This window comes from Theropithecus gelada, chromosome X (assembly GCF_003255815.1).
Source record: "Theropithecus gelada isolate Dixy chromosome X, Tgel_1.0, whole genome shotgun sequence".
In the NCBI taxonomy this organism is placed as follows: Eukaryota; Metazoa; Chordata; class Mammalia; order Primates; family Cercopithecidae; genus Theropithecus; species Theropithecus gelada.
In genome coordinates this window covers 132,836,326-132,852,019 of record NC_037689.1, presented here as the reverse complement: position 1 = coordinate 132,852,019, position 15,694 = coordinate 132,836,326, and positions in this window count along the sequence as shown.

Here is a 15,694-nt window from a genome sequence, read left to right as displayed (position 1 = left end):
TGATTTAAAACTCAATGGATTGAATCTTCATCAGAAAGCTTTGAACAGGAAATTCCACTCCTAAGAGTTTATGTTGGAAACGTAAATGAAGCAGGAGAAGTTGTGTGTGTGTGTATAACATATATGTTAATATGTACATACATGCATACACACACACACATACATACATGTATATTATGTGTCTTCATTATCAACCTATGATCATTTGTGTTCCATGTAAGCCACCTCCTCTTTTTAAGAAACATCATGAAATGTTTCACGTCTGTACATATGAAGATGTACATACAGCCTACTTGGCCAGCCTCACTGACCCTGATACCCTGCACAGTCTGCGCAGATAGTAAGTATGACTGGCCACTGCCCAGTCATAGTGTGACCTCCTGAAACATGTGTCTGCCTGCTTTAAGCCCACCAATTAAAACTCCCCATGGGAAACCTGTTTGGATAATCCCTGGGACGCGCATAAGGTTGTTGGCCCATGGGTCCCTTTTTCTCTCCTTGCCTGGGCTCCCTGCCCCACATGTATGCCCTCCAGGTGTGCCATGTAACCTCCAGGATCTGCAAGTGATAAAACGCCTATTTCCATCTTGTGTCTCTGCTAATCATTGGAGGGGTGCTCTTTACCTTAAATATCCTAAATTAAAACAGGGGAAGAAATCTCTCCAGGGGATTCAGGCTGAAATGCAAGCAACTGTAGCAGGCAGTAAGGGGCAGTGCATGAGGGTGTTTGTGCAGCATATCAAGGCATGTTATGTAGATCACAACAAGCCACAAGAGGAGGTTCTTGCCAACGTACAGTGGTGTTCTAGAGAGAGACCATGCTCCCTTCTCCTTTTCATTAACTTCACTTGGATTGATACCAGAAAGTAAATGTCTGTACTTCTCCATAGTCCAGAAAAGACTGGTCTTGGAACTTGAGTTTGGAGGTGAGCACAGAATCGTCGGGAACATCTCACAATGATGTCATATCACCAATTGCCACCCACAACTGTATGTTCCCGAGTCCTGGGCAAAGCGATGCATTTTCAGACAACTCCATCGAGTGCATCTTGTGCAAATGAGACCTGAAGGCACAAGCAGGAATGATGAGTAATTTGCTCACACCTCTCCCCTTCTTATGCTTTATTCAAAACTATGTCTTCACAGGGAGTTATGCCTGATCTTTAGTACTTTTGATACACAGAAGCTGAAAGAATAGTTGGCGCCAAGTAAGGACCAGATTCTTCATTGGAGATATTTTAATAGGCAAGGCTCTCAATATGTGTCCAGAGAATAAACGCACACCACACACACACACACACACACACACACGTGTAATTTTGGTAATCTCCCCTATGTTTCTATGCATTGCATTTGCCCTCTCAGCCCGTTGTACTTACTATGATATCCCAAAATAAGGAAGACTGACTGCCATCCTAGCTGGCCTCCTAATGTTGTGGATTTGGATTGGTGTTCTGAGCTCCCCTCACCTCTTCTTATTCGTATGCAGACCTGCTGTACTGCTTCTGATCCACTTGGCCAAGAACAGCAGTGGGCTGTGTCTAGTGAATTGCTATGACTTTCTCAGTCTCCCCATCCGTCAGACACAGCCTATCCTACAGAATTCTGGAAAGGTCTACTGTAGACTCCATTCTAGTGCCAACTTGGTATCTACAAGTTTTTCTGTTAGAGTGCTGAGCTGACACACGTGGAATGCACTTTATGTCAGAAGCGAGACATCTTTACCTCTCCTCCGTAGCCCAGAAAACGCTGCTCTGGGAACTTGCATTTAGACATGAGCATGGAATCTGTCATGATTACAGGTGTGTGCCCCTCCCCTCAACATTTTTAGATTGTAGACCCAATGGGGAGAATTCTCCTAGCAGGGAAAATTAGTAATGGCGCCATTTACGGCTTCTATGTTCAGGTATACCTCATCTTACTGTGCTTCTCTTCATTGCACTTTGCAGCTATTGTGTTTCTTAGAAACTGAAGGTTTGTGGAAACCCTATGTCAAGCAAGTCTATTGGTGCCATTTATCCAACAGCATGTGCTCACTTTGTGTTCCTGTGTCACATTTCGGTAACTCTTATTTCCAACTTTTTCATTCCTGTGGTAGCTGTTATGGTAATCTGTGATCAGTGATATCTGATGTTACTATTGTCATTCTGTTTGGGCACCACAAACCACACCCATATCAGCGAACTAAACGAATGTTGTGTGTGTTCTGATGACTCCACTGATAAGCTGTTCCCCATCTCTCTCCTCCTCCTCAGGATATCTTATTCCCTGAGGCACAACAATATGGAAATTAGGCCAAGCAATAACCCCAAAATAGCCTCTAAGTGTTCAAGTGACAGGAAGACTCACAAGTCTCTCACTTTAAATCAAAAGCTAGAAATGATTAAGCTTCATGAAGAAGGCATGTCAAAAGCCAAGACACGCTGAAAGCTAGGTCCCTTGCCCCAGTCACCCAAGTTGTGAATGCAAAGGGGAAAAGTTCTTGAGGGAAATCAAAAGTGCTACTCCAGTGAGCACACCAATGATAAGAAAGCGAGAACCAATATGATAGCGCTGTGAAGAATTTTAGTGGTTCGGAGAGAAGGTCAATCCAGCCCCAACATTCCCTTGAGCCAAAACCTAATCCAGAACAAGGCCTAACTCTCTTCAGTTCTGTGAAGACTGCAAGAGGTAATGAAACTGCAAAAGTAAGCTAGCAGATTAAACCGTTTCCATAACATAAAAGTGCAATATGCAGCCAGGCAGGGTGGCTCACACCTGTAATCCCAACAGTTTGAGAGGCCGAGTTGGGAAGATTGCATGAGGCCGGGAGTTTGAGACCAGCCTGGGCAACATAGTGAGACCCTGTCTCTACAAAATAAATTAAAATAAGCCAGGGTGGTGGTGCACACCTTGTAGTCTCAGCTACTCAGGAGGCTATGATGGGTGGGGGATCACTTGAGTCCAGGAGTTCGAGGCTTCAGTGAGCTGTGATCATGCCACTGTACTCCGGCCTGGGTAAAAGATCGAGATGCTGCCTCTAAAAAATTGAAAAGAAAATATTTTCAACGTGCAAGATGAAGCATCAAATGCAGAAGTTGAGGCTGCAACAAGTTATCCAGAAGATCTAGCTTAAAAAGATGATGAGGGTGGCTACACTGAACAACAGATTTTCAGTGTGAATTAGACTATCTTCTATTGGAAGAAGATGCTATGTAGGATTTTCATAGCTAGGGAGGGGAAGTCAATCCCTGCCTTCAAACCTTCAAAAGACAGGCTGACTCTCGTGTTAGGGGCTAATTCACCTAATGATTTTCAGTTGAAGCCAATGCTCATTTATCATTCCAAATATGCTAAGGCCCTGAAGCACTATGCTAAATCAGCTCTACCCGTGCTCTATAAATGGAACAACAAAGCCTGGACGACAGCACTCCTGTTTACAACATGGTTTGCTGAGTATTTTAAGCCCACTGTTGACACCTACTGCTCAGGAAGAAAAAAGAAAGAAAGATTCCTCTCAAAATATAATTGCTCATTGACCATGCAATGGTCACCCAGGAGCCCTGATGGAAATCTACAAGATGAATGTTGTTTCCATGCCTGCTAACACAGCATCCATTCTGCAGCCCATAGATCAAGTAGTAATTTTGACTGACTGTCAAGTCTTATTTAAGAAATACATTTGATAAGGCTACCATAGGTTGCCATAGGGTGTGATTCCTCTGATGGAGCTGGACAAAGTAAATGGAAAACCTTCTGGAAATGATTCACCATTCTAGATTCCATTAGCAACATTCATGGTTCGTGGGAGGAGGTCAAAATATGAATGTCAACAAGAGTGTGGAAGATGTTGATTCCAACCCTCTGGCTGACACTGATAATGAAAGACTTGAGTGGAAAACGTTACTGCAGATGTATTGGAAATAAAAAGAGAATTGGAATTAGAAGTGGAGCCTCAAGATGTGAGTGAACTGATAAAACTCGAATGGATGAGTTGCTTCTTATGGATGAGTAAAGAAAGTGCTCTTTTCAGATGGAATAGACTCCCGGTGCAGAAGATGTGAATGTTGTTAAAATGACAACATAGGATTTAAAATATTACATTAATGCAGTTGACAAAGCAGGGGTGTGTGTGTTGAGAGAGGATTGGATCCAATATTAAAGCAAGTTTTACTCTGGGTAAAATGCTATCAAACAGCATTGCATGCCACAGAGAAATCTTTCATGAAAGGAAGAGTCAATGATTGTGACCAACTTCATCATTGTCTTCTCTTAAGGAATTTCCAAAGCCACCCCACCCTCCGGCAACCACCATGCTGGTCAGCCAGCAGCCATCAACATCAAGACCAGACCCTCCACCAGCAAGAAGATGATGACTTGCTGGGTGCTCTGACCATTGTTAGCCATTTTTAGCAATCAAGTATTTTTTAATTAAAGTTTGTATATTGTTTTGTAGACATAATGCTATCGCTCAGTAAATAGATTTCTTCATAGGGTAAATGAAACTTTTATATGCACAGTAAATCAAAATATTTGTGTGGCCTGCTTTATTGCAGTGGTGAAGACCCAAAAATGCAACAGGTCAGAGGTATGCCTGGTAATTGCTTTTCCTCGATTCTTAAAATTGCATGTAATATTTTGCAATGGCAGTCTTAACATGCCAACATTAGCCCGTAGTTTTCTGACTTTCAACATATTACAGCAGTCCTACAGCAGTGGGAAAATTCACCTGGAGGACTCTGAATCAAAGTGTGGTCCCATGACATTAGCTCTTCATGGTTTTGACAGGGTTTACCTTTGGGGATGCTGTGACTTTGGGTGTGTCTTTGTCTTTCAGTTGTCTTCATTGTGTGTTATATGTGCACTTCTACTTAAAGAACTAATTCTTGAGTTTTACTTACTGGACATGTCAAAATGTCCATGTGCTGTATTTGTATCCTTCAGGGTAAAAGCAGGGGTCGGACACTGATTGGTCCATCCAGCTGGTATCATTTCTCTGAGAACTGCCCACTGCATACACACCTTTGTGTTTGCTATTGACTGAGTTCCCTGACCGTAGCTACTTGGTTTCATACTTTTCACCTCAACCTAGCAGAGTCGATCACGGTTTTGTCCTGCCAGTTTTGGAGCTCTGGACTGGACTATATGACTGAGTATTTTCCTGCTCAGTCTGATGATACCATTTCTTTACAGAAAATGTGATTTAGAAGATCCACTGTTGAGTCCTCCCGAGCTATCTGCATTCTTGTTTTTATCAAGCTTATTAGTTGCTTCTGTTTCTCAGATTTTGTAGAATAGTTATGGTCTTCCGATAACAATTTGTTGTAGAAGTCCCACTCATGGACTGCTGTTAGTAGCCAACAGTACAAGTGTGATCAAGGAAGCTTGTGGTGCTGCCACATGCATCCTCACATGTACCAGCACAGAGCTCGGACCCCACAAGATTCTTTCTCATACAAAATTGTCTTTTGTTTAGCCTTTCTTACCAAAAATATCTCTTTACATTTATAACCTTCTTTATATGTCTCTTATTTCCTGGTTCCTTTTACTTTGTTTTATATGTAACCTTTAAATAACCTTTGGATTAGACAAAAATTTACTTTCCTTTTGTTAGGAAGTTAAGGTTTGTACTGCATGTTGTTGTGTGAGTTCTGTGAAGGGTGAGCAAATACGTAGGTTATTTATATACTGTAGAAGTTCTACCCTTTCAAGAGATTGCTTGGTTAAATTTCTTGCTACAGCTTGTCTGAACAAGTGTGGGTTGTTTTTAAAACTCTGGGGTAGGACTGTCCAGGTTGAAGTCATTGGTTAAAGATTTAGGTGAACTTCCCAGAAGAAATAGTGCTATTAGGGGAAAATATGAATCTGAAAGTAGGGTAAACATTAAGCAGGTACCCATCTTGGAAAATATAAACCTACTCAAAATGGGTGTGGGGCATTTAGACATTACCAGGGAGTGAAGGGAGAAGAGTAATTGGTCCCATAAGCAATATAAAGGGGGTGTGAATCTTTTGAGGGAAAGGGTACCATTTGCCCCCATCACCCAACAGGATTTGGAACACAGTTGCCTGGAGAAGGAGGTTAGCATGAAGTAGGTGGCTCTTGAATCCAAAAGGGAAATTTATTATCTTACCTGCCACTTCCAGACTTTCCATTGACTCACTCTCTTCAATGATGATGTCAGATATGTGAGCCAGACACAGCAGAGGGCCCTTTCAGCTCAAAGCCATTACTGCATTGGGATCTGGGCCAGGGGACTTTTGGTTCTTGGGATAGGCCCTTTTCCAGTGGCTGAGATTGTGATAGAGGGGACAGGCTGTGAGGGGCTTCCTCTAATTTGGCCCATCAGGGAAGTTTGCCTTCCAGTGTCCTGGCTTCCTGCACTGATGGCAGTTACTTGGAAGAGCATTGTCAGGGCAACCTGGAGGGGGCTGGCAGACTTGCAAAGCAGCCAATAGTTCAGTCTGCCTCTTGCCCCTTCATTTCTTCCTCTTCTTAGCCATGTCCTTCTCATTTTGCTCTTGGTTATAAAAGACTGAGGAGGCTAATTTGAGGATGTCTAGCATAGGGGCACTGTGTCCTAAGGCTGACTTTTGTAATTTTTTTTTCTAATGTCTGGGGCAACTTGGACAAAGGAATGGTCCTTTAGGACTAGTTGTCCCTCTGGGGATCCCAGGTCTAAGTTAGTGTGCTTAATACTGATTTTTTTGTAGGCATTTGAGAGAGTCTATGGGATTTTCATTTGGCCCCTGGCCTATGGTGGCTAGTTTATTATAGTTTATAGGCTTGATCTTATTCCTTTTCACTCCCTCTATTAGACACAGGAGCATATGGTTCCTGGCCCATATTCCTGCCTGGGTATTGTAGTACCACTTGGGATCCTGCTAGGGAACAGCTGTAACTCCTACAGGGTAGTTGACATCTGTCAGGTGTAGTCATCCTCTCAGTGGAATGCTGCCTCACAGATGGTTTGTCTTTCCTCTTGTGATAGGGCTTGTCCCATGAGGATAATTATATCCTTCCAAGTTTATCTAAATGCAAGTCTCAATTTTTGGAAGCCATTGATGGGGTCATCAAAGAATTTTCCTAGGTTTTCCCTCAAGGCCATGAAGGTTTGTAAATAGGGGACCTTGGACTATTTGTCAGAAATAGTGGCAGAAATGGCCAAGCTGGAGGATAATATTAAAATTTGTATTTCTGGTGGCTGGAAAGATGGGCGAATAGGAACAGCTCCGGTCTGCAACTTCCAGTAAGGTCAACACAGAAGGCGGGTGATTTCTGCATTTCCAACTGAGGTACCCAACTCATCTCATTGGGACTGCTTAGACAGTAGGTGCAGCCCACAGAGGGCAAGCGGGAGCAGGGTGGGGTGTCGCCTCACCTGGGAAGCACAAGGGGTCGGGGAACTCCCTCCCCTAGCCAAGAGAAGCCCTGAGGGACTGTGCCCTAACGGATAGTGCATTCTGGCGCAGATATTACGCTTTTCCCATGGTCTTCGCAACCCACAGACCAGGAGATTCACTCAGGTGCCTTCACCACGAGGGCCCTGGGTTTCAAGCACACAACTGGGCTGCTGCTTTGGGCAGACACCAAGCTAGCAGCGGGATTTTTTTTTTTAATACCCCAGTGGCACCTGGAAAGCCAATGAGACAAAACCGTTCACTCCCCTGGAAAGTGGGCTGAAGCCAGGGAGCCAAGTGGTCTGGCTCAGTGGATCCCACCTCCATGGAGCCCAGCAAGCTAAGGTCCACTGGCTTGAAATTCTCACTGCCAGCACAGCAGTCCAAACTCGACCTGGGATTTTTCTGAAGGGTTTTTTGTGTCTCTATCTCCTTCAGATCTGCTCTGATCTTAGTTATTTCTTGCCTTCTGCTAGCTTTTGAATGTGTTTGCTCTTGCTTCTCTAGTTCTTTTGTGATGTTGGGATGTCAATTTTAGATCTTTCCAGCTTTCTCTTGTGGGCATTTAGTGCTATAAATTCCTCTCTACACAATGCTTTAAATGTGTCCCAGAGATTCTGGTATATTGTGTCTTTGTTCTCATTGGTTTCAAAGAACTTCTTTACTTCTGCCTTCATTTCGTTATTTACCCAGTAGTCATTCAGGAGCAGGTTGTTCAGTTTCCTTGTAGTTGAGCTGTTTTGAGTGAGTTTCTTGGTGCTGAGTTCTAGTTTGGTTGCACTGTGGTCTGAGAGACAGTTTGTTATACTTTCTGTTATTTTACATTTGCTGAGGCATGCTTTACTTCCAACTATGTGATCAATTTTGGAATAAGTATGATGTGGTACTGAGAAGAATGTATATTCTGTTGATTTGGGGTGGAGAGTTCTGTAGATGTCTATTAGGTCCGCTTGGTGCAGAACTGAGTTCAATTCCTGAATATCCTTGTTAACTTTCTGTCTCGTTGATCTGTCTAATGTTGACAGTGGGATGTTAAAGTCTCCCATTATTATTGTGTGGGGGTCTAAGTCTCTCTGTTAGTCTCTAAGGATTTGCTTTATGAATCTGGGTGCTCCTGTATTGGGTGCATATATATTTAGGATAGTTAGCTCTTCTTGTTGAATTGATCCCTTTACCATTATGTAATGGCCTTCTTTGTCTCTTTTGATCTTTGTTGGTTTAAAGTCTGTTTTATCAGAGACTAGGATTGCAACCCCTGCCTCTTTTTGTTTTCCATTTGCTTGGTAGATCTTCCTCCATCCCTTTATTTTGAGCCTATGTATGTCTCTGCATGTGAGATGGGTCTCCTGGATACAGCAAACTGATGGGTCTTGACTTTTTATCCAATTTGCCATTCTGTGTCTTTTAATTGGAGCATTATCCCATTTATATTTAAGGTTAATATTGTTATGTGTGAATTTGATCCTGTCATTATGATGTTAGCTGGTTATTTTGCTTGTTAGTTGACACAGTTTCTTCCTAGCATCGATGGCCTTTACATTTTGGCATGTTTTTGCAGTGGCTGGTACCGGTTGTTCCTTTCCATGTTTAGTGCTTCCTTCAGGACCTCTTGTAGAGCAGGCCTGGTGGTGATAAAATCTTTCGGCATTTGCTTATCTGTAAAGGATTTTATTTCTCCTTCACTTATGAAGCTTAGTTTGGCTGGATATGAAATTCTGGGTTGAAAATTCTTTTCTTTAAGAATGTCGAATATTGGCCCCCACTCTCTTCTGGCTTGTGGAGTTTCTGCTGAGACATCCGCTGTTAGTCTGATGGGCTTCCCTTTGTGGGTAACCCAACCTTTCTCTCTGGCTACCCTTAACATTTTTTCCTTCATTTCAACTTTGGTGAATCTGACAGTTATGTGTCTTGGAGTTGCTCTTCTTGAGGAGTATCTTTGTGGCATTCTCTGTATTTCCTGAATTTGAATGTTGGCCTGTCTTGCTAGGTTGGGGAAATTCTCCTGAATAATATCCTGAAGAGTGTTTTGCAACTTGGTTCCATTCTCCCCATCACTTTCAGGTACACCAATCAGATGTAGATTTGGTCTTTTCACATAGTCCCATATTTCTTGGAGGCTTTGTTCATTTCTTTTTGCTCCTTTTTCTCTAAACTTCTTTTCCTCTTGCTTCATTTCATTCATTTGATCTTGGGTCACTGCCACCCTTTCTTCCAGTTGATTGAATTGGTTACTGAAGCTTGTGCATTTGTCACATAGTTCTCATGCCATGGTTTTCAGCTCCATTAGGTCATTTAAGGACCTCTCTACACTGGTTATTCTAGTTAGCCATTCATCTAATCTTTTTTCAAGGTTTTTAGCTTCTTTGCGATGGGTTCAAACTTCCTCCTTTAGCTCAGAGAAGTTTGATCGTCTGAAGCCTTCTTCTCTCAACCTGTCAAAGTCATTCTCCATCCAGCTTTGTTCCATTGCTGGCAAGGAGCTGCGTTCCTTTGGAGGGGGAGAGGCGCTCTGATTTTTAGAATTTTGAGGTGCTCTGATTTTTTGAATTTTCAGCTTTTCTGCTCTGTTGTTTCCCCATCTTTGTGGTTTCATCTACCTTTGGTCTTTGATGATGGTGACATACAGATGGGGTTTTGGTGTGGATAGTATTTGTTAGTTTTCCTTCTAACAGTCAGGACCCTCAGCTGCAGGTCTGCTGGAGTTTGCTGGAGGTCTGTACCAGACCCTGTTTGCCTGGGTATCAGCAGCAGGGACTGCAGAACAGCGAATATTGCTGAACAGCAAATGTTGCTGCCTGATCGTTCCTCTGGAAGCTTCGTCTCAGAGGGGTACCCGGCCGTGTGAGGTGTCAGTCTGCCCCTACTAGGGGGGTGCCTCCCAGTTAGACTACTCAGTGGTCAGGGACCCACTTGAGGAGGCAGTCTGTCCGTTCTCAGATCTCAAACTCCGTGCTGAGAGAACCACTACTCTCTTCAAAGCTGTCAGACGGGGACGTTTACATCTGCAGAGGTTTCTGCTGCCATTTGTTTGCCTATGCCTTGCCCCCAAAGGTGGAGTCTACAGAGGCAGGCAGGCCTCCTTGAACTGTGGTGGGCTCCACCCAGTTAGAGCTTCCTGGCCACTTTGTTTACCTACTCAAGCCTCAGCAATGGCGGGCACCCCTCCCCAAGTCTTGCTGCTGCCTTGCAATTTGATCTCAGACTGCTGTGCTAGCAATGAGCAAGGCTCCGTGGGCATGGGACCCTTGGAGTCAGGCATGGGATATAATCTCCTGGTATGCCATTTGCTAAGACCCTTGGAAAAGTGCAGTATTGGGGTGGGAGTGACCGATTTTCCAGGTGCTGTCTGTCATGGCTTCTCTTGGCTAAGAAAGGGAATTCCCTGACCCCTTGTACTTCCTGGGTGAGGCGATGCCTCACCCTGCTTCGGCTCTTGCTCATTGGGCTGCTCCCACTGTCCTGTACCCGCTCTCTGACATGCCCCAGTGAGATGAACCCAGTACCTCAGTTGGAAATGTAGAAATCACCTGTCTTCTGCATTGCTCACACTGGGGGCTGTAGACTGGAGCTGTTCCTATTTGGCCATCTTGGAACCACCCTAGAGGCATTTTCTTAATCTTGTCACCTCTCTGCAGTCAAAGGTCACCAGGAACACACCTGTAGTTAAACAAGCTCAACTTTCTGAGTGCAGTTTATTGCTTGATGAACAAGTTGAGTTCATTACTCAAAGAACAAAAGGAGACTGCAAGACATGAGGGAACCCTGGGGACTCTCAGGAAGAGAGTATTAGAAGAAACATAAGATCTGGGCTTCAGCTAGGTGATTTAGAGGAGGATTTCCTGAAGTAGGGTTTGGCTCTGGATTGGATGCTGTCAGGAAGTAGGGGGTAATTTTGTGACTGGGTATATTTGTAAACCTTATCCTAGACAAATGAAGATTTGAAAAAAGCTATTGTTGGCACAGAAGGAGTAGTCACTCATATCAGCCAGGATGGCAGGTGTTTGGTGCCTTTTGTGACTTGGGTAATGTTCTTGTTTTGTTGTCTTCAGACTAGATTTGGCAGTGGCCTTGTTGTTGTTGCTTGTTTTATCTAGACATTTTACCTTAAAAGAGATTTATATTTATACAAAAGTTATGAAGATAGTACAGAGAGGTCCCTCATATCCCTCACCCAGTTTTCCCTATGCATCTTGCACTAAAGTGGTACATTTGTTACAGTTAGTTAATTGATCCTAATACATTATTATGACCCAAAGTCCTCACTTTATTCAGATTTCCACCATTTTAATCAAATGTCCTTTTTCTGTTTCAACCTCACATCCAGGATGCTACATTATATTTAATAATCATGCCATCTTAGGGTGCTCTTGGTTGTGATAGTTTCTCAGACTTCCCGTGTTTCTGATGACTCTTGACAACTTTGAGGACTACTGGCCAGGTATTTTGTAGAATGTCTTTCAACTGGGATTTGCCAGGTGATTTTCTCATGATGACACTGGGGTTACAGGTTTTTGAGAGGAAGACCAAGAAAGAAAGTACCATTCTCATCACCCCTTATCAAGAGAGCATACAATCCACATGACATGACAGTTAAGTTCAACTTTGGTCACCTGGCTGAGGTAGTGTGTATCAGCTTTCTCAGCAGTAAAGGTATGTTTTTCTGCCTTACCATATTCTACTCTTTGGAGGGAGGTTACTATGGACAGCATATGATTAAGGAGGGGAGAGTTCTTTTCTACCTTATCTTGGATAAAATATCTGTAAAAAATTGGAATTATTCTGCAAAGGAGATTTGTCTCTTCTCCCTATTTATTTATATCAGTATGGACTCATGGATATTTATTTTGTATTTCAAGTTATAATCCAAAAGCACTGTATCTGTTCTGTTGCTCAGCTTGCTCCAGCTTTAGCCATTGGGAACACTTTCAGCAGGCTCCTGTGTCTCTTTGCCATACTCCCATCATTGTGTGTGTGTTTATGTGTGTGCTTACTGACATTACAAGATTCTCCAGGCTCATGTTGTACAATCCCAGGCTCAGCCTTGGAATCAGTCATTTAGCCAAAGAGTCCTGGTTCCTTTTATTGTTGGATGACATTAGAAACCAAGGTTTGGGCTCTAGGTGTGCTCATTACTACTTGGTTGTCATTGCTTCTTGGCTCTCTCAGCCGACAGAGGAAGAAATCATGTGCATGCAAGCTGACTCATGCATGGTAGGTAAATAGTGATCCCCCAATGATGTCTACTTCACAATCCCCATAACCTGTGAATATGTTACCTTACACGAAAAAGGAACGTTTCAAATATGATTAAGTTAAAGATCGTGACATGAGGAGATTATCCCAGATTATGGGAGTGGGCCTCATATAATCACAAGAGTCATGTTCTACAAATGAGCCAGAAATGCACCCTGTCTATTGGCTTAAAATGATCCCCATGTTGTTTACTTCTTCACAGCAGGCTAGGACTATTGCCCCAAAGCCCACTGGTCCCAAACTCACATTCTCATATATTCAGTCTCTTTAAATATAATCTGAAAATGTATTTTTAAGTCCTTTAGAACGTACCTATTTTCCATTTCTCACAAAACTGCTCCCCACATCCACTTACTATAGAAAAGACAAACTCAATAGCTATAAAAGACCCCCAAATCACTGCTGGCCTTCAAAGCTCTGTGACCCAGAGAACTCCCCACCTTGCTGCTGATGACATCACCTACTCACGTAAGCCCCTTCTCTGGTTTCCTCCTCTTTCTCAGAAATTCCCTTGCCCTCATACCCTTCTGGGTGGTGGCCCCATGCTGCTGTCCTTGGAAGGTGTCTTGCAGAGACTTTGCCTATCATACAACCCTGTCCAAGCACGGTCCCAGTATAGCTTCTGTGTGACTGTCTTTCACAGTCTCTTCTCTTCCTTCTTTGATCCCCAAATACATGAACCACAGAGACTTTTAAGAGGGAGGCAGAGGGATCAGAGTGCATAGTAGGAGACATTACTATGGAAAGAAGTTGGAGTGATGCCAGGAAGGAATAATGAAACAAGGAAGCCAGGCCGGTCCTAGAAGCTGAAAAAAGCAAGGAATTGAACTCTGCCCTGAAGCCTCCAGAAGGAACATAGCCCTAACCAGCAACCTGATGTTAGACCTCTGACCTCCAGACTCTAAAAGAAATTTTTGTTTGTTTAAAGCCACTACATTTGTGGAAATTTGTTACAGCAGCAATAGGACACTAATATATCTTGTGTACACACATACCTATAAATGTTTCTACATCTACCCTTCTTTATCTATATTAACATAAGCATGAGTTCATACCAATCTCTCCAACTCTAATCTCTTATCACATGAGTCATTGTAGCTGTCTCATTCACTCAACTAACTTTCCTCACCAAGAGTGAGAAATGTGGCTTCTACCATCACACATCCATTAACTTATTTGTCTAACCCAGGACCCATTCAAGCAATCTTAGAAATGTTCATCTATAGACTCCCAGGAGAACTTACGAGCCTCATCACAATGTTTTGACTTTGGCCTAATCCCAGGCTTTTATTTTTATTTTTAAGTTACCCTTCAACTTTCAAATTTTGAAATATTTTGCATGCATAGAAAATTTGATTCTTTCTTCCTGGAAAGTTCAGCACTATAGATGCTGCCCATACTCCCATCCCACTCCTTCCCACTAGACGCCTATCCCCTTCCCCTGACAGACTCACCAAGAGCTGCTTTGCAGGGTTTTACACCTGCTTGACCCCAGCCCCACTCCCATAACTGCACTTCCCCACCCAAGCCCCTGGCCAGCCCCAGAGCACCTGGTGTCTGTAGCTCCCATAACCGTCCCAACTCAACCACTGGGCTCTTCCAGAGGCTTCTACCCAGACACACACACACACACACACCAGTATGTGTAACTGTGTGCAGTGACACTGGAACAAAATGGTGAAATATTGAGAGGCTTGCAAAGGAAGGGAAGAGTATTGGAGACAGAAGAAAGGTGAAAAGCAACACCAGTGGAGCTGGGCATTGCGAGTTCCATCTGAACTGTGACAAAAAGGATTCATTACTAGACTCCCAACACAAGCTTGAGAAGGCCATCTCTTGCTGCCAGTGGCTATATCAGTGCTGAAATGGAGTCACCACCCAGAACAGCATTTCCAAGAATCTCTGGGGATAGGGGCACCCAGTATGGGGACGGTGTGCTGAGCATGGGCCTGGATGGGCATAGGTGGGTGGGAGCAAGCTAACCAGCAACTCATCCCGTTCCATAGAGAAAGTAATGATAGGGACATGAATAAAGTTCCAGCTACTATGGGAGACCTGGAGATAAGGAGGTTCTTTGAATTCCACATGCTGAGGAACCCCTCAGCAAGAGGTGAGACACTGCAGCTTGGATTCCCCTAGGCTGAATTGCAAGAATAGAGTTTCTGATAAAGCAGCCAGCCCAAGATCTCCATGAAATCCCAGGGAGAGAACTGTGCCTAACATCCAGCATGGCACATCTGCAGGCAGGACACACTACAAAAATCCTGCTTTCTTTTCCCCAGGGAGAATATTTTGATGTCTACAATGCTCGTTCGATGGCTAAACACGTATCTCACAACTCTCTGGGACAGAGGTCCTGCAATCAGTTTCCAATTAAAATTGATAATTGACAAAACATTTAAAACATGCTATCTATAGAGAGGAAATGTAGCTCCAGTTCAATGAAAACTTTCACAAATGGTGAGTATTGACCTATTTAAGGAACAGACAGTGCCAAAAAGATTCTGACACTGACTTATGTATTTAGACACTGGCCCTGCAGAGCTAGGTCTCACCTTTCCATCTATAGGGCTGCTTATGGCAATCGCCATGACTCTTTGCCTTGGGGGCTTTTTGTCTCACCCTTAGAGCATGCTGGATATGACCCAAGGCCAACTGAAGGTGACAGGGATTTATATCTCCCATGGGGAAGTACTTTAATAAGTATGATTGCGACTTTGGTGGCTAAATACCCCCAAGCCATCTCATCCTGCACTTGGGATGAATGTGAGATGTGTGTTCTACAAAGTCTCCCATAGGGGCCCCCTGGGAATTAGCTCCAATTGCCCACAGTGGAAACCTGCTAGCTTATTCCTCCCATTTAAATTGGCTGCATTCCTTGTATGTCTCACCTCCCCACACCCTTACCTGTGCTGTCTGGGACTCTCTCCAAAGTTAGTGCTTTCTACTCACAAGTGTGCCTCAGGGTCTATTTCCAGGGAACACACACTTGAACACCTTGTATGCTAATTTATCCTCACACTTGAATGTCTGGCTAGAAGTAGAATTGTAGGTTCAAAGTT